The sequence below is a fragment of the Boleophthalmus pectinirostris genome, unplaced genomic scaffold (genome assembly GCF_026225935.1).
Source record: "Boleophthalmus pectinirostris isolate CB_2022bp ecotype Guang Dong unplaced genomic scaffold, ASM2622593v1 HiC_scaffold_19, whole genome shotgun sequence".
Taxonomy (NCBI): domain Eukaryota; kingdom Metazoa; phylum Chordata; class Actinopteri; order Gobiiformes; family Gobiidae; genus Boleophthalmus; species Boleophthalmus pectinirostris.
In genome coordinates, this window is record NW_026571140.1 from 35,981,799 (window position 1) to 35,999,882 (window position 18,084).

The window sequence follows — 18,084 nt, forward strand, 5'->3', positions numbered from 1 at the left end:
AGAGACGTAGATCTGAGTGTCATCTGCATAATTGTGGTAGGACAGGTTATTGCTGCTTATTAACTGGCCTAATGGCAGCATGTAGAGATTGAACAACAGGGGGCCCAGGATTGACCCCTGAGGCACCCCACAGGTCAGGGCCATGTGATCTGAGACACAGTTTCCAATTTCAACAAAATACTTCCTGTCTTCTAGATAGGACTTGAACCAGTTTAGTACAGTACCAGAGATGCCCACCCAGTCCTCTAGTCTCTGTAAGAGGATCCCATGATCGACAGTGTCAAAAGCAGCACTCAGATCTAACAGGATCAAGACTGAGACTTTGCCTGCATCAGTGTTCAGGCGGATGTCATTTGTCACCTTGATAAGAGCAGTCTCAGTGCTGTGGTGGGCTCTAAAACCTGACTGGAAAACATCAAAGGAGTTGTTCATTTGGAGAAAGTTCGTAAGCTGTTGGTAAACAGCTTTTTTCAAGGACTTGGCCAAAAAACAGCAGATTTGAGATGGGTCGGAAATTGTTCAGTACTGTGGCATCAAGACTGCTCTTCTTTAGGAGAGGCTTAATGACCGCAGTTTTCAACGCGTTTGGGAATGTTCCAGATTGAAGTGACATGTTAACTATGTGAGTGAGTGGTGAAAGTAAACTGTTGAGGACAGACTTTAGAAATCTAGTGGGTAACATGTCCAGGCAGCAAGTAGATGAACTCAGACTGGTAACGATCTCTAAAACAGTTTTGTCAGTTACAGGTGCAAAGTGATTCAGCTCTAAGTGTCTCTGTGGCTGCATGCTTGTTATTTGTGTTGTGGAATTGATGGCATTTTTGATGCCTTGAACTTTGTCATTAAAGAAAACTGCAAACTCATTACATTTAGATGTGGAAATTAGTTCTAGAGGCAGTGGAGCTGGAGGGTTTGTTAATCTGTTCACTGTTGCAAACAGGACACGAGAGTTGTTACTGCATTTACCAATAATGTCCGAAAAATACTTCTCTCTTGTTTTACTCAAAGTGTAGTTGTACATATGCATTGTTCCTCTGTAACATCTCATAATGAACCTGGAGGTTTGACTTGCGCCATTTCCGCTCAGCCTTCCGGCACTCCCTTTTCTGTGCCCTGACTGAGTCATCATTCCTCCACGGAGCTTTTTGCCTCTTTAACCATTTTAACCTTAATCGGGGCGATGGCATCCAGAACATTCAAAACACTCAAAGTCACAGAGTTCAACACATCATCAACATTAGAACATGAGGCAATTTCAAAATGTATCATTTCCATGGACAGTGCACCTGTGTTATCATTTATGTGTCTTCTTCGAACAACTGAAGGAGCAGCCGGTGGTTTGGGAATAACATACAGGTCAAAGAAGACACAGAAATGATCAGACAGAGCAACATCAACCACATTGACATTTGAAATATTTACACCCTTTGTAATGAGCAGGTCCAGAGTGTGTCCTCTGTTGTGAGTGGGCTCACTGACATGCTGAGTCAGACCAAAAGTTTCAAGGACAACACTAAGTTCTTTGGCATTTTTGTCACACACATTATCCACATGTACATTAAAATCACCTGTCATGACTAAACCAAACCAAAGTCTGTGCAAACAACTGAAAGCATCTCAGTAAAATCATCAATAAAACTTTGACAGTGCTGAGGAGGTTTGTATATGACTATGTAGAGTCTGGACGGTGATTGTTTTAGCTCCATTTTGAAGGAAACATACTCAAATGATGAAAACACCCCAAATGACAACCTGTGTGTAACCAAATGATCTTAAAAAATGCACACACTCCTCCACCCTTTTTATTTGCTCGTGTTTCAGATTCAAATTTGAAGTTGGGAGGGGTTGATTCCACTAGCACTGCATGACCTGTGTTTTTGTCAAGCCATGTTTCAGTTAAAAACATAAAGTCAAGATTAAAAGAAGAAATAAAATCATGAATTAGAAATGATTTGTTACATAAAGATCTGACATTGAGCACAGCAAGTTTCTGATTAGTTTCAGTAGGACTGGATGTTATCTTCTTACAGGGAACGTGAACAACATTTCTCTGATTAGACAGTCTAACTGTCCTTCTTTTAATCCATCTACGTGTTGTAACTGGAGATATAGCTCCATCGCAGGGCCCCAGCCTGATATTACCTTTATCATGACTGTATGTCCTGGGACAGCAGAGGCCCTGTGCGTCCTAGCTCTTGGTGATAACAGCTCTGGGGAAAGGCGGGGGAGGGTGAGCAGGGGACAGTTTGGGTGAGTGACCAGGTGAGGAGGGCCGAGGAGGTGGAATAGAGGGAGGTTTGGGTGAGGGACCAGGTAAGGCCCGAGGAGGTGGAGTAGGGGGAGGTTTGGGTGAAAATTAGAGGGGAGAGCTGAGAGAGTCTCTGGTGGTGAAACAGGCACAGTTTTGTTAGGGGGAGAGTTCAACATAGTTGATGTCAGAACCCTTGACCGTGCTATGTTAGGTGTGAGAGGAACCATCTTGATTCCCAATCTGATGAGGCTTTCTAGATGGTTGGGCAGTGCCATGGGTGAAGGTGGGGAGGAGAAGGAGAGTGAAGAGTCCGTTGATGGAGTAGATGTAGCAAAGGGGACTCCAGGCTGGTCTGTGGGCAGCGGAGGTGCCCACAAACAAAAATCAGGTCATGATTGAACTTTATGAATCAGATGGAAGTTTAAAGGTCCCAGCATTGACTCTTGTGAGCTTTAATCCATGTTATAATACTGTTACCTCATCAAAAACACACTTTGGTTGTGTTTACTTTCATTCACACATGTTTGAGTAACTCTTTATTATTAGTCTGTCTACATCTCCAAAGCTCAAAATGCTCTATTCCACCTTGTGATGTCACGAAGTGGTAGTTTTCAAGATAACAGCTACTGTTTACCTTTTGTTCAGTAGAGATTAGCAAATTCCAGATCTGAAACCATCCAAATTATTCTAGTGAAGGTGAGTTTAAAAACACAGTGGAGCACTTCTTGTATTACCACATGACATCACAAGGTGTAACAGAGTTTTCTTTTTGATGAGGAAACAACATTATAACACAGATCTGAAAATAAGAGTAATTCACAGCCAAAATGTTAAGTATGTTGGTAATGTAAGAAAGAAAAGTTTATTTATATAACACACTTTTCACAGACATAGGTCACAAAGAGCTTCACATGCAAAAGATAAAAACAGCATAAGATACATTCATAATCAAAATAATAAAATAAAATCAGTCATAGCAGCTCTAAACCTGAGGGGGTGAGAACGTTTGTTCAAAGAGAAATGTTTTTAGTTGCTTTTTAAAAGCATCTACACTTTCTAGTAGGGATGTAACGATATCCAAGTCTCACGATATGATATTGTCACGGTCTGAGCCTCACGGTACAATATTTATTGCGATATCGTCGGAAAGCTCATGATTAGGGATGTAACAATATCCAAATCTCGGTACAATATTACTATTACAATATTATATTAATATTATTATGATATTTACTAAGCTAATATGCTTCTTTTTCCTCTTAAAATGTCTTGACAAGACTTAATCCAAAGCACTAAGACTTAAAAGTGTTAGAACTCTTATTTCTTCTTGTAGTCTGCACTGAAATGGAGCAAAGGATCATGGTCTAAGTAGTTCCCTCTGTCTTTTTTTAGTTGTTGCTGCACCATAACTCTAAATTTAAGCAAAGAGGCTTGTAATTCGATTTATTGTGATGGTCCACGATATTATTGTGAGAACTTTGACGATACGATATCAGGGTATTCTGGTTATTGTTACATCTCTACTATCTAGAGAGCGTAGGTAAGGAGGCAGTTCATTCCAGAGTTTAGGGGAGACGGCTTGAAAGGATCTGTCGTCTCACATATTCAAACTTGTCTGAGGGACCATTAGCAGGTTTTGGCTGGTAGATCTCAGGCCACGGGCAGAGGTGTACAGCTTTATCAGATCTGTGATGTAAGCAGAAGTCTGGCCGTAAGGGCCCTAAAGGTCAGCACCAGGATCTTAAAGTGGACATGAAAAAGGGTCAGTCCATATGAAATCAGCTGCCCTCCCCTAGGAGCCATCTCAGATTTGGCTGAAAAAATTTCAAAAAATTTGTAAAATGACCAGATGAAAGAAACTCAAATTTTAGCTCAATCCTTTGAGTCGTTCCTGAGTTATGGCCCGTTGAAATTTTGGGGCCATGCTCACTTTTTCGGAAGCCTTAATTTATAAGCATGTTTGAGAGACCATAACTTCATAAAAAATAAATCTAGGACATGCAGTGTGGAGCAGGAGGATTATGAGAGCTGATCTTGAGGTGAGACTTTTCAAAGATTTTATATGTTTCTCTGGACTAGAATGTCGTTATTGTTAAAACATGTTTGTGATGTTTTATTTGAATTAGAGTTAATGTTTCCATGAAACAAACTGTATTTGACTGTCCATATACAAGAGGGTGACAGTTGTACTAAGATGTGAATGTGTTGCTTCGAGAGTCGACTACAAACAAACAGTGACGTCCAGAGCTCTGCTGGAGCTGTGGGGAAGTTCATCAATGTTACAGCTGATGTTTCAGAAAAAAGGAAGATGTTTGAGAACCAACAAAACACAGACCACAGATGAACAAAGTAAGTAAACCAACTAAAATGATTTTAAAATAATTTTTCAAAATGAACTTCTTATTGAAACTGTTATTGTGTTGGGGTGATGTGGCACTAGGAGACTTTATATCAGATGCCCTCCCTGTTACTGCATTTAGAGGAAAAAAGCAGCAGATGGTGAGTTTTGTTTCTGCAGATACAGTTCTAATGTTCTTGTGATTCTGTTCTGGACCATTATTGTATTAATAAGTACTTTAAATGTATTTAAACATGTACAACAGTAGATCATCAGAATGTGATCATCACAGCCTGCCTGTGTCCACAGAGACCAGAGCTTCTTCACTGGAATAAATCTTCACACTGTCCAGCTCCAAACTGTGTGTGTCTCTGTACTTGTGCCTCTTTGTGTTTGATTCTGTTTAAGACAAAACAGAACTGTGGAAAACTAAAGACTGTTTTTGTATTCTTTTACTGAATTAGATCAATTTAATTAATTTATACATACTTACACATGTCATGATAAGGTAACATAAGATAAATATACATATTCAGCAAGATTTGATCAAATTTCATCAACATGAAAAAGTGACGTTCATGTTTTGAGAAAAATATGTGTAAAGGGGATCGAAATAAGTTTCAAAGCCTAAACATTATTTTATTGCATGTAACCGCTTTCCATAACTTTTTAATGCAAATTCAGCAATCTTTTTTTTCAGTGTACGGTGGTGTATTGCTCTCACTTCCCTTAAAATTTTTCGGCTCAGTATCATGTAATTACGTGAAAAGTTTCATGTTATAACATGATATTTATCACGTTATCATGTGAAATTATCATGTTATATCATGATATAAAATTATCATTATTTCATGATGTAGTATTTTCACATTATAACAGAACTACAAACAGCCTATGCTGCTTTCAGCAGCTCTGCCCACAGTGAACAGCTCGCTACAGCACTCTAATATTCAACAGTTTCTTACAGAGCATTCTGCGACCTTAAACTAACACAACTTGTGGACGAAACAGTAAAATACATTTACACGATTACACAATCTTGCTCCATGCGACGGAGAAAACACAAGCCCGAAGAAATCTCAAGAGTGGAGAATCCACATTTTCAACGTGGGCCATGTTCAGGTTGGAGTTGACTGGACCGAGGGAAGCGTGACTGGTTTGGCTGTGACTGATCTGATAATGAAATCACATAAAACCATACTTGACATTTTCACGTTATAACGTGAATATATCATTATATCATGGAATAACCTGATAAAAGCCTATCACAAAATAACATGAAAATTTCATATCATGTAATAACTTGATAATTTCACATTATAATGTGAAAATACCACATCATGAAATAACTTAATAATTTCATATCATAAAATAACCTGATAATTTCACATTATAACATGATAAATATCATGTTATAACATGAAACTTTTCACATAATTACACACAATACTGAGCTGAAATATTTTTGGGGGAGTGAGAGCAATACACCACTGTACCTTTCAGTCCCATATAAATCCTTAACCTAAATAAACTTGTTAGTCGACCAAAGTTTAAATAGTCGACTTAGACCCAGTCAAGTAATTGAATAAATGATTAAAGGACAAATCAAGGAAAATCATTTATTTATAAATCACTTTTCATACAAAAATGAATAGAATAGAAAGAACAGAACAGAACACCCAAATAAAAACTAAATATATATGATGAATGAATATTATGAATTTTAAAATAATCATGAATTGTTAAAGATTATTTTTCCATTATTAACTACGTACATACAAAATGCTTTATAGCAGACATGTCCAAACTATGGCCTCAGACAATTTTTTCTTGGCCCTCAGGCTTCCAGGAGAATTGGCCCAATTTACCTTGTATCAATTAATTAATTAACTTTTTACTGCAAGTTTTTTTTTTTTAAATCTACCTTGATAAACCAAATATTTAATATTTAGTGTGTGGTTTTGAGGATCGTAGCATGAATAAAGACTGAGGCTCATTCTAAATGTGTTAAACTTGCACATATTTAAGTTATTCACTGTACTGAGCATCAGTCTTCGTCCCTCGATCAGCCCTCTGCTTCATCTGTGTTCAGATGTGTGGCCCATGTTGAAAAAAGTTTGGACATCTCTGCTTTACAGTAATTAAAAAACTATTAAAAAACAATCCCACATGCCTGCCCACCCAACCACCGTCCCCCACAACTGCCCACCTCCACTCAACCAAACAATTCAGATTTTGTCTTAAAAAGTCTTAACTCACAACTCTTATATATAATACACTAAAATATAGTATATAAGATATATTATATAAGATATTATATAATATATATAAAATAATATAAGAATATTTTAGTGTATGTGCATGTGGGTGCATAGCCTCACCCACACACGCACTAAAATATACAAGGCTACATACAGATAAATTAAGCAGAGTACAGAAGAACCAAGTGAAAAATCATCAAAGGAGCCGACTTCAGCAGGAGCAGAGTCGCCCGCAGCCACCAGGACACAACACAGGCCCCGGGGAGAGACGAGGCACAAACACCAACTCTCCACCAGACGAGCCGTGAAGCCCCCAGCAGCCACGGCCAACCACCGCTCCCAGCACAGAGGACTCTTACAGAGAAACACCGGAGCTTCTACAACTGCTTTAAAAAGGAAAGAACTTTCCATTTATTTATTTATTTATTTGCTAAAGTTGTTAATAATAATTCATTAATAATAGCTATAAAGCTAAAAATCTGGGTCCTGAGCCTGCTCTTATTGTGACATACAAATGGTGATAAAAGTATGTATCAGCGTCTCCATGTGACACTGGGCATGTTTTTGAGGTGATGTTTTGTGGTGTTTTGAATGTATGAGTCAAAAATGATGCCCAGGTTTTTCACTTGTGGAGACCGTGCTTGTAGTTTCTGTCTCTGGGCTTCAGGACCAATAACTAAAACCTCAATTTCTGGTTTCTGGTTAAGCTGGAGAAAGTTTGATTTGATGTCTAGGATGCAGTTAAAGAGAACATTCATTGCTAAAGTTAAAAGAATAGTGTGGTTTACTGTGTCAAAGGCACCGCTTAGATCCAGCAGAACCAACAATGTCTCCTTTTGTGAATCATACTTTACTCCAAAATGATTTAAAAGTGTTGACATGGCAGTCTCAGTGCTGTAGTTCATTCTAAAACCAAATAGATTTTTATCAAAAAAATCATTTAGTTGGTTCAAAAATATGTTTCTGAAGATTTTGCTTAAGAATGGTAAGTTAGACACTGATCTGTAGTCGTTAAAATAATTTAAATCAAAATTGCCCTTCAGAAGGAGCCTCACCACTTCTGCTTTAACAGCAGCAGGAAAGATGTCCGTCTGCAGAGAGCAATTCATCACGTGTAAAAACTCCTTTTTACACGATCTATAAAATGTTTTTAAAAGTGAAATTGGAATTGGGTATAAAAGAGAAGAGAAAACTCTGATCATCCCCATGATTTGGTCTGCATGATCCTCGCAACCGAAGTTAGAGGAGGTTAACTGAAGTAGTTTACTGCTCGCGTTGGAAAGATGCTCAATGGTCAAATGAGCTTTAGGATTATTTTTGTTGCCTGTGATGTAGGTGATCTCCTGTTCCACAGAGTGGCCCCAGTTGTGGGTTGGATGTGTGACTGTAAAATACAGTTGAAAACATTTAAAAATGAGTTTAAAAATGTTTTGTTTTTCTAAGTTATTTACAATAAGAGATGTGTTCGTCTTAAATGCTTGAATGTAGCTCAGATGCTTCTCTTCTGATTGTTTTCTGTTTTCTGTTAAAACTTTTATATTATCAACATACCGCTGATACTCTATATTATTTTTCGTCAGATGTGTTTGAAGCTAGAAGGTCTCTGGTGGTGCTTCCATCTCTAACAAAGAAATGCTTTTTTTCATTAGGATCTTTAAGCTTCGGAAGATAAGTGCAAAAACGTTTGTCTTTGCAAATTACATGATGTGGAACTACATCTACCTCAATCACAGACTTTCCAGATGAGGTCAAATTCTGGTTGAGAACTTCCACAAATCGAGAAGGTCTGACACATAATATTACTATTTGTTTGTGCTTAAACGCAAAACAGTTTTCAATAGTCTCCAAAAGCTCGTTTTCGTATTTCTCTCTCTCGTTGCTGTGAACTGGAACCCCACAAATTCGTCCCTTTTCTTCTATTCCAAAATGTATTGTGCCATTGGTGTGACTGTTCAGACAGGCAGCTAGAAACGGGATAACTTCATCCACAAACAGTTTAATTTTTACTTTTGATTCCATGTTTGTCGTGTTTGTAAATGCTCTAAATTCATGACAGGGCTCAGTTAAGTCTGATGGATCAGATTCTCCTACACTGAGAATGTGTCCCTCAACATAAGGAACAAGGGCAGCATGCAGACCAAACGGATGGGGATCGCACAGTATTTCTTCAGCTTTTATTTTATTATTTCTTGCATTAACTATGAGTTTGGTTGGTTCAGATTTTACTCCCTTTTGAATCGTGTTGTTGTTTTGTATTATTTGTTTATAATTCATATATTTATTGTATTCTATATTTTCTGGATATTTATTAATATTCTCTTCCGCTTGTTTTCTGAGTTCTGATAAATCTTTAATATTTTCAGCAAACCACTGGTAGCGTTTACATTTTTTGTCAGATGTATGTGAGACCAACAGGTTTTTGTTGCTGCTTCCATCTCTAACAAAGAACTGTTCTTTCTTTGTTTCAGCATCTTCAGTTTCAGCATTGGGCAAAATAGTGTAAAAAAGTATGTCTTTGGTAATTATATGACTAGGAACTATATCTACCTCAATCACAAACTTTAGAGTGCGGGTATGATTCTTATCGAGAACTTCCACAAATCGCGGAAATCTGAAGCATTTAATTGCTATTTCATAATTCTTAAAATACTTTTTAATACCAATCCTTAGTTCTTTATCATATATTTCTCTCTTGTTGATGTCAACTAGAACACCATAAATTTCTCCATGTAGGTCATTTAATATTCCAAAATGTATTGTACCATTGGACCGTTTGTTTATACAGGCAGCTCCAAAGTGGATAACTTTACGCACAAAACTTGAGATTTCTGTTTGTTTAAATGCTTTGAATTCATGACAGGGCTCAATTAAATCTGATGGACCAGATTCTGATACACTGAGAATGTGTCCCTCAGTGTAAGAGAAGGAGGCATCATGCTGATCAAACGGATGGGGTTTGCATAGTATTTTTACTACCATTTGATTCAGGTCTTTATCTAAATGTTTAAGTCTTTTCTCCGTGATGTTCTCGCTGAAGAGTATTTCAGCAGAATCAGGGTCAGCTTCTCTGTCTGGAGAAGGTTCCATGTCTTCATTCTGAAAACAAAGGTGCATTAAGTAATTTTACTGGTGTGGGTCCTAATATTGGACGCATGTTCTAACACTGATGGTCTCAGCAGTCTCATTAACCCTCTCCAGGCAGGCGTTGCAGATTTGCAACAGCTAAATTTCAATTACCTACTTACTCCACATCCCTATTTTATGAGCTTTATTAACTCAGGAGCCTTTTCTCCCATCCATGCTGATAAACGTGGACGATGCAGACTGTGCAAGAATGGCTCCACGCAAACGGCCTGCCAGAAGTGCAAAATACTTTTTTTGTTCACAAAGGATAAAAAAGTCAGGATTGTATATTACTACCCCATATTATAATTTTCCCCAAATATCACATTTTTCCTGATACTAAAAATTAATTTGAGCCTGAGAGGGTTAATGTGATTCAATTAAAATGTCACTTAAAGGTGCACAATGAAACTGCAAGGAAACAGCATCTCCATGAGACAAGCAGGTGGAGACGCACTGTGCACTTTGTTACATTGAGCACCTTTAAGAAACTTTAAAATATTATTATTTTGAGGCTGCTAAGGTAATGCTGACAATGCAGCAACATGTGTTCAAAACCACAGAAACAAAAACATAAAAAGTGAACACACAGAGAAAGAGAGGTGACTTCAGAATGTTTCAGAGAACACTGTTCAGGCTGTAATTTGAACATAGAAGAAAACAAACCTGGGACATTGTCCTGAGGAAGTCGGACTGCAGATGGCGCTGTCGTCCTCCCTCCTCCAGTAGGTAAACTCTGTAAGTAATAATAGTAAGTAAGTAAGTAAAATGTAGTTAATACGATTAACTGAGATTCAGGAGCAGGACCACGCCTCAGTCGCCCTCTCCTCTCACCAGCGAACCACAACTCACTCGCCTCTAATTTCCCAGAAGCCTATATGTAGCAGCCTTTCCCATCATCCCAGTCTGTCTCGACTAACTCGACCCCACCCTCCCATCCCCTATTTTGTCTTTCAGTCATAAGACCCCTACAAGGGGGGTCCCGTTCCAGCTGGGTCAATTGTAGATTGAGACGGAGCCCCCACCCATAGTCTCAACCCAGCCATCTCTGCCCCGCTTCATACATTATCAATAAACTTCTTCGCACTATGTCGTTGTTGGCGTGAAAACCAAATGTTCCGTCATGCACAGATGTCAGTGCAGTGCATATTTTAAACTATTTTTGGATTTCTGAAACCTTCCTGACAACGTCTGATACAACCACAGCAACTGAAGTTTGAGGTTGGTTTATGGTTTATGGTTTACGGTTTATGGTTGACAACAGCAGTAGTTTGGTCCAGAGGTTCCAGATCATTTTCAGGTTGACTGGTGAAAATGGCGGGTGAAAAACAAAACACATTTGTGCATCAAACCCTGTCAGAAAGGTCTCAAAAATCCACAAATATCTGCAGGGGTTTGTAAATGCAGGTTCATCAGTTTGTAAATAAATGACATTTGTGAATAACGAAATATTTTCTTTTGAGTCGAGAAATGCTTTTGTGAATGTTGTTACATTTATTTGTAAGCCATTAAATATATTTGTGAATGTCGTGATATTTATTTGATAATAAAGACACTAACCTAGCTCCATATTAAAACATTATGGGTGTGTTAACTATTCAGAGATCAAATTTTGATCCCACAGCTGGGTTGACAGACTACTCTTAAAACGGGGAAAATGTCAGTCAAAGTCAGTGCCTCTCTGCTTATCTATTAATTATTCACATTCCACAAACTGCAAACTGCTATAATCTGCACAAAATGTCTCTGTATTACTCACATCAGAGAAGCACAAAAGCATTTTATAAGAGGCAACATGAATAGCCAGAATAAGACTAGATCTGATTTCCGATTATTAACCACAGGAAAAGCTTGAATATTATTGTCATTTTTGTTGTATTCTAATGCGTTTTAATGTTTTCCAATTAATTAGATTTATTCTGTATTATAAATTATGCGGTACTGCCAGGTCTGGTGAGTCGGTTGATTACAAAACCTTATTGCATATAATCTGTAGACAGAATTTCCACCTTGTGATAATAGTTAATGTGTTTGTTAATGATTTCTTTAGTTGTAAAAAGGCTCAATTAAACTGTGCAGTGAAATTTGACACCGTCTATAGTTTAAACTTAAAGTGCATATTTCTGTAGCACAGAGAAGAGGCAGAGCGCCTCACCTCTGGTCAAACGCTGTTTAAAGTCAGATTAACTCACTAAACGTGCTCCTTCGTGCACAGCAGTGTTTGTCCTGATGCTAAGAAGACAAAGCACTTGAAAAAAGTTCACATATGAGATATTTAATCACTTTAAATGGAGAAACAGTGAGATCGGGCTGAATGACCGCGCTCTGTGCAGTGTGTATGTGGCCGCGCTGTCGGCGTGAGGACAGCCCCACCTCTTATTAATTTACTTTATATGAGCAAAGCACAATGAGTCACTCAAGTACAATGATGAAACCAATAGAGACTCGAGAGGTGTGGCCCTTCGCAGATGCGGGGCCTTCGAAACTTCCAGAGTCTGTGTAGGTCTATTGGCCTATTTGCTTTAAACAATGAGCATATCGTGTAAGTAACAGACTAACAGTGTTGTTGATAATAAAAAGGAATTAATCGCTTTTACACACATTTTTACAGGAATTAAAAACTATTTAAATGATCTCAAACAAATCTACCAGCTTCACCAGAGAGAGCTCAGGTTTTTTTCGCGTGTTTCTTGTGAGCTTCCCTTTCGCGCACTTTCAAAAATATAGGGCACAGGTGTCAAACATGGGACAAGGCCCCGGGGGGCAGATCCGGCCCCCAAGACCTTTAATGTGGCCCTTGGGTGATTTTCTACTAAAATATTTTAATTATATTTTCTATTAAAATATTGGTAATTTTCTGCGGTGCTTAGCACAGCAGCGTCTCCAGCGTCTCTGTACGTGGCCCCTCCCACCAGAGCAGCACAAATGAAGACTTGTCTCTTTCCAAACGCTCTTAAAGGACGATCGTTTTGACTGTTGACCGTGACACCCTCATCAACAAAATGTCAAAAATGAGAAAAGTGGAGCCGAGTGCAGGATTTTGTGAGAAAAATTGACTTATTCCTATTTGCATACAAGTTCATGTTAAAACATTGTGTTGAAATTGAATTTTTCTTAAAGTTTCAGATTGTTCATAATATTATAATATTATAATAAGAAAGAGTTCATCAATTATAAAAGATTTCTGTAATAGATTTGTGTTTCTCTGCACAAATATTTGAGCTTATTGTTATTTTTGGGGTTTATATGCCATGAGTTTTCTGATCCGGCCCCTTTGGGATCAAAGTAGGTTGGATACGGCCCCCGGCCAAAATGAGTTTGACACCCCTGATCTAGGGGGATAAATTCAGGTGGGTGCTTGGAGATTTGCGTGGGAGCTCCGGCCCCTGGGCACCCACGGGAGCCTCTGCCTACGTGCATTTCCCCGGGTCTTATGGCCCATTGACTCAGTTTTGGCGCGTGAGGTTTCAGAGCATCAACTGTACAAATAGGTTATACATTAGGGTATTATTATTATTATTTCCGTTTGTGAAAACCCGGACACCTTGGGGTCAGTTTTCAATTTTTTACAGCATATGAACGCGTATTGTGTATTACAGGCAGGTAGTAATTACACACGGGTGGGTCAGGACTAAACCAGGTCTAAACCAGGACTAATCTTGGACTTAAGAGAGAAAACGCCGAGCAGTTTGTCCGCAAAGCGCGATCGGGCAACTGCCGCGTTTAACTCCGTGAGGTTTGGAGCTGAGCCAGCCCGTCCTAACGGTTAATCCTGTTTCAGTTCTGGTTTAGTCCTGTTTTAGTCCTAGTTCAGTCGTGGATTAGTCCTCCTCTTCAGTCCTGGAATCAGTCCTGGGTTAGTCCTAGTTTAGTCTTGGTTCAGTCCGTAACGTAGGCAGCGCAAAAGTTTGATATAACCTCGGGTTAATGGGCAGGTGCGGTCCTGTACTGCGCAGGTCCAAAAATGGACACGTGCAGTTCTCTGCGCTGTTGGCTCCATTATGGAATAAATTAATCTTCAGTTTGTTACATAAAGAAGGAGGAAAATAACACAAGGACGACAGCAGCAACAAGTTTTAAGAAGGATGTAAAAAGGGTTGCACCTGTCCTGTCTGAGTGTGTACAAAGTTTGTGCTGAGGGGTTTTACAGCCTTAACACAGATATAATCATTGTAAAATATAAAGTTGATACTTCGCGGATTTCATCTATCGCGGGTTATTTTTAGAATGTAACTCCCGCGATAAACGAGGGACACTGCACCCTCACCTCCAACCTGTGCACATGGACTCACACTTGTCCCGACCGGGACGGAAAACGGAGAATTTCTTGTACAAGTCATTGTTAAATGCGCATTTATGCTTCGGTATGTTGCAGACTGACCGACTGTTTGTGTCTCGCTCCTTCTGAGTCACAGACGCTACGAGAGACGCTCAGTTTAATGCCCCTAATGAACGGTACTGAAAACCTGGACATTTGCATCACAATTTGCATCAAAAAACCCGGAAAAAGCCCCGGACAGGACGCAAAATACGGACATGTCCGGGGAAAAACGGACGTTTGGTCACCCTACTATACATTAATAATAATATTAAAAGTCATCAGTTACCGTCAAAAAGTGCGGTGATACCTGCCGTGTCCCAGAAGAGAAAGGCAAGAGAAGCGGGAGAATGAGACAGGTGCGGTCCTAGCGTAGATGTTCTTCTTTTGGGAAACACACACAAAATAAACGAAATTCTAAATTATCCCAATGGGAGTTTCTCAGTTCCCAGGATCCTTCCTCTCGAAACCACTCCGTATCACTCTTCTAGAGTAGGCTCCTCTAAAATAGGCTCCTCTAAATTTTTTAGAAAAATTCTGCTCACAGCTCTCAATTCTACATAAAGTCCTGTCTGCGCAGCGGCCGCTGTGTGTGGCTCCGGACCACGCACGAAACAAGAGGGCGGCGCGTTACTCTAAAAAAAAAAAAAAAAAAAAAAAATTATATATATATATATATATACCCTATGTATATATGTGCTGCATCTAGGAGACTTTCAGATGGTACTTCACATAGCCTCTGTAACCGGCATCGGGGTTGCCTTGTGCTCATTCGGGCCATGATCATTCGGGCCATGATCACACACATTTTTTTTTTTTTATATATATATATATGATTTGTTTTGTGTAAATAATGAAAAGATATACCCAATATATTTTTAGCATGTGTTCAAAACATTAAAAAGTGACTTACCACATTCCAGTTATTACGAACAGTGTAGTTTCCCTTCATAGCAAATTTACTTCTGTCGCTCTTTATATTTCACTTTTAATGCATCCTGAAAAGAAAAAGAACAGAATTGTGCACGCAGTCGTATCAGCAAACTAAATAACTAAAGCAACAGTCCGCTTCCTGTAAAAATGTTCACATAACCAGCCCCTTAATACTCCAGCTGCTAAAAATACAGCTATAAATGTTTAAAATGTAATCAAAATGCAAAATGCTAACGCGCTAAAAACACTCCAGAGCAGCAATCATGTATGGAAAGCCGATAATGCCACATTTACGCATTAGACACTCGCTTTTCGATATAAATTTCCCTGCAAAATACGCCGTTTGTCAAATATGACTTTTTTTCGCCGAAAATTCAGCAAAATGCGCCGCTTTTTACGCCACAATTATGTTCTAGAACAGGGGTCGGCAAACTTTTTACCATGGAGTGCCAACTGAAAAAGTATAAGCCTCTGAAAGTGCCACCACTAAAGACCTGGCCCAGTATGGGGTATAAATATGATGCAAAAACATTTTAATATGAATTATTTTATGCTTTATTAACACACATTATTGTTTAAATTGTGCTTCTCAATGTGTAACTCAACTCAATATTTGCAACTTTGCATATTCAAAGAAAAGCTGTGCCATATGCCTATCATACTTAACTTGTAATACAAAGATACCAGAAACAAGGTATTCTACAACAAAGATTAAAGAACATTCATTACTCTCTTATTTAAAACAAGCAATAAACAGCAGGTAAAACATAGGTTAAAATACAACTGTACAGAGTGGAACTTTAAAACATAATAATAGAACTAAAAAATATTCAGTGAGAACCGTGACACTGCATGTCTTTGCTTAGCTTTGTGATTTGCACATCATAGCACACATGATTCAGAGTGGTCTATGTGTAACTGGCTGCGAAAGGGAGGGTGCAAATGTCTGCGCATGACATACGGCCAAATACAGACAGGAAGTGTCAGGAAGTGAAACAAAGGCAGGCTGTTTGGTACTGTGATATCTGTGCTTTTGAGTTCTTTACACATCTCTCTGAACTTTGTCACCCACAGTGCAGTTTTTCAGATCCATAACTACAACTGCAGGTGTCTGAAGTAGTTGTAAGTAGCAATGTTTCCAGTTTAGAAATAAAGACAATCCACGTTTCAAACAGCGCTAAAACTGTCTTTCCTCCACCTTGTAGGTGCACATGAAGTTCATTAAAATGTCCCGTGATTTCCGTGAGGAACATGAGTTTTACAATCCATGTCTTATCATTCACCTCTTGGTACTGCTCTCCCTTTTATATCAAAAAAGTCTTAATGCAGTCAAAGCAGCCGACAAATCGCTCCAAAACCTTTCCACAGCTTAAGCACGTCACTGATGAGTGAAGCGGTAGGTCGCCGTACGTGCAGTCCAGTTAAGAGCACCTAGCTTGTTTTCCGTACCTCGAAACTGCACGTTTTATATGCTCTGAATTATCTTTGAAAGTCTTCTCGTGTTTTGACTTGATCTCTGACAGACAATAGTTTCACAGCACAAAGTGCACACAGCGCGGTCTTTTTTAAAAACAAAACCAAACTCTTCTGTCCACCCAGGCTGAAATGTCCTGCTTTTAGCTTTGGACAACTCAGCCATGACTGCATCTTCTGAAGAAACTAATCGGGTCAAATGAAGCATGACGGTGCGTCGCGGGAAGAGCGTGAACGCGCACAGTATCTTACGGGCTCTGGTAAGTGATTGCAGCACCAACTCGAACACGCGCCTTCAAAATGCCTGCGCTTGCCCCGTGTGACACACGTGCTTAGGTTTTCCGATCCCTGCATTAAAATACCTCTGAGCGCTTTACATTTGTAGACGCACTGACGCTTATTAAAAACTGGCTCTAACTACATTAGAGGAAAGGAACAGATAAAACTCTGGGTTTTATCACGTTCGATATGGCACTTGACATTGTTTTATTTTACTTTTTTGGGGCTTAATCTTTTCAGACACTTTTGGTGTAAACTATTTAGATTTTTTAAATGATTTTAACCCTTTAAATGACATTTCTTATAAAAGGACCAAATTTTGTGTTCGCAAAAACAAATGTTAACACCATTTGGTGCTGTTTTCTTACAGTCTGGTAAAGGTCAGTCATTGGCACCAACATGACTTTTTGTGCATTGATAGATATTGTGTAGTGTGAAATCCGTTTTTACTGTTAAGTTCGTAAAATGTGCACCGAATGTGAACATTCATTAAAAAAAAAAAAAAAAGAAGTTGTATAAAGTTGTATTCATTATTATAGTGGATGGGCTCATCCTTTTCAGCTTCTTCTGCACTAAATATTGATTGTAGTTCTTAATGTTTGAACCCGTTTAAATGTCATTTTTGTTTTGTATCAACTTCAAAATGTGAAATACAAAGCAAATTATTTTGAGCACTTTTATTGCAGTCTGAGGCAAGTCAATAATTGGCAGCAAAAGTAGTTAGTAAATTGTTATTTTTTGTGTAATTTCTATCTATTTAGATATCAAAAAAGCATTTTAAATACATAATTGCATTCAAAACATGTCACACCATTAACAGCTACACATTATGAATTCAGCAGTAAAATGTTCATTTTTTTGTTTTGTAGTTTTGTAAAGAGATACTGTAACTAAATATGAAGTTAACATTATTTATTTTCACAAGAGGACATGGTTTACTTTTTCAATTTGTTTACTAAAATCATTAACTAGATTTAGACCAAAACTAGTGAATGATTTAGAACTACTAAAACTAGGTGAGACCAAGATCCCCATAAGACAGGTCAGGCCGCTGATTAAAGTGAAGAGGAGAGAGACACTTGTGGTGTAATCAGGTGCTCAGCGAGAG

At 38.5% G+C, this 18,084-nt stretch overlaps 1 protein-coding gene across 1 annotated transcript in view; it reads right to left on the minus strand.

Moving 5' to 3' along the window:
- Positions 1-18,084, minus strand: part of plekhg4 (pleckstrin homology domain containing, family G (with RhoGef domain) member 4) — a 221,232-nt gene that overhangs the window by 6,286 nt on the left and 196,862 nt on the right. The window lies entirely within an intron of this gene.